Below are 2,108 nucleotides of genomic sequence, written 5' to 3' on the forward strand. Positions count from 1 at the left end.
AAAAAAAAAAAAAAAATTTATTATTATGTGTCAAGCACTATTCTAAGCACTTGAGATAATGAACAAAGCAAACAAAAGTCCCTGTTCTGATGAAGCCTATATTCTAATACAGGGTGAGAGACAATAGATAACAACATAACATAAATGATACGGTGTCTTAGAATATGTTAAGTGTTACAGATAAGGTGGATTGGGAATCCAGGTGGGTGAGGGGTATGTTAAATAGAGTAGTCAAGGATTGCTTCAGTGAACAGGTGGCGACTGGGCAGAGATTTGAAAGAGATGAGGGAGTGAACCTTGGAAATATTAAGAGAAAGCACATTCCTGGCAGACAGAAGAGCCAGCACAAAAGTCCTGGTCAGGATATGGCTGGTATGCTCCAAAACAGCAAGCAGATGGGTGTGGCAGAACCACCAGGCACAGGGGCAAGTGGTATGAAATGAGGTCTGAGAGGCAATGAGGGATGGAGGCAGACCTTGCGGGATATTGCAGGCTACTATGAGAATTCAGTGGAGGGTTGTTCTTTCACCTCCTCCTACCCTAATGTACAGAAGATCAAGAAGAATAAGAGGTAAGAGAAGGGGAGAGACCAGATGGCCTAGCCAGGGAAGGGATAACATTAATAGCAGTATTCTTCAGCTGGCAGCAAGAGATTGGAGGAATGAGCAACCATGGTAAGGAGAAGAGATGCCTCTTTTGGAAGAACTGTACTAGAGCCTGCTCAGGAGCTGTAATTATGCTCATCTGGTAGTAACTTTGTATTCAGTGACTTTACCTTGGTAGCTTGAAATTGGCTATGATGGGAATATATATAACATGGAAAATAGCAAATGCCACAAATCCAGGAACTCTTTTCTTGGCGAGCTAGTTTAGCTGCATGCCGATGATGCTTCCTCAAAGAGTGATGGATAATTAGGAGGAGAAGTTGGCTGTACCCTCAGACATATAGTGAGGGAACATAAAGGAAGATGAAGGCCCTTATGAACCTCTTTTTTTTTTTCTGAATCCACAAGAAGATTAGACCAACTGCTTGGAGAAAAAATGGTATTTATGGGTCTGAAATAACTTCTGCAGGTGGAGACTGAGCCTAGCCTTGCATGAGAAAATAAATAAAGCAACTGCCATGCAAATGTGAGGAGAGTCAAGTTCAAATAGACCACGAGGGCCAAATCTGCATACATTTCTCTTCTTTCTTTAACTTTCATTTGTTTGGAAGCATGGGAAAAATAAACAGCCTCCCCAGACCAAAGGACTTTGAAGGTTTGTATTCTGGTCTTTGGAAAAAGAGGTTACAAGAAAGCAAGAGAGTTTAAAGCCATGGGGAAAGGCACACTCTAGGACAAGGATAGAGAAAGAATAGCCAGCAATAGTCTATTTAAGTAAAATATTAAATGATGTCATGAAAATATTAAATTCTACCACAAATGCCTAAAGATTACTCATAACTTAGTCTTAAAAAGATAATTTTCTGGGCTAAAATCAATTTTGTTTTCTTTCCTAGATGAAAGAACTTTAGGCAATATTTCTCTAGATGCTATCTACAAGTGCTTGTTGGCTGGCTGGATGTTCTTGGGTGGATTCTCCTTTTGGTTTAGCAGTCAGTTGCTCAGCTGTAGGAACTTTCTTGCTCTCTTTGGCTAAGCAGAAACTCTGAAAGGTCTGTAGTTTTTGAAACAAGAGGGAATTCTTTCAAATTTGTAACCTAGAACACTTAAGAAGTTGGATTTAACTTCACAGGATGGTTTTATGTAAAGTAAAAGATCAAGTTCTCACAAGGTTAAATTTCAGGAAACCCTTTTTGGATGCAAGATAAAGGCGGGGTGTAAAGTGAAAACAAAAGTACTCGGAGTAAGAGAGTTCATTTGATTTTACTTTCTGCACTCAACACTGCTCCTCTCTGCTGACTGAAACAGGTTGGTTCTTTCTTTCTTTTTTCACTGTGACTTGGATATGACTTTTTTTTAAAGCCCAAAGACTTTGTATATTTACCTATATAGAGGGAGTCTTGATGCATAAAAGTTTAAATGCTTACATGTGCAGAAAAGAGCTATTTGAAAATAGTTGTACACTTTAACCTTAAAATGAAAATCTGAATACAGCAAGAAGAA

At 39.0% G+C, this 2,108-nt stretch overlaps 2 protein-coding genes across 2 annotated transcripts in view; one reads left to right on the forward strand and one right to left on the reverse strand.

The window, feature by feature from the left end:
• The window catches only part of ACAD11 (acyl-CoA dehydrogenase family, member 11), a 118,368-nt gene that overhangs the window by 30,865 nt on the left and 85,395 nt on the right, over nt 1–2,108 (reverse strand). The window lies entirely within an intron of this gene.
• Nucleotides 1,860–2,108, forward strand: part of ACKR4 (atypical chemokine receptor 4) — a 14,304-nt gene continuing 14,055 nt past the window's right edge. The window contains exon 1 of the mRNA XM_012664378.1: nt 1,860–1,913. The gene's annotated coding sequence lies outside the window, so the exon portion shown is untranslated. The remainder of the gene's footprint in view (nt 1,914–2,108) is intronic.

This window comes from Propithecus coquereli, unplaced genomic scaffold (genome assembly GCF_000956105.1).
Source record: "Propithecus coquereli isolate 6110/MARCELLA unplaced genomic scaffold, Pcoq_1.0 Scaffold12, whole genome shotgun sequence".
Taxonomy (NCBI): Eukaryota; Metazoa; Chordata; class Mammalia; order Primates; family Indriidae; genus Propithecus; species Propithecus coquereli.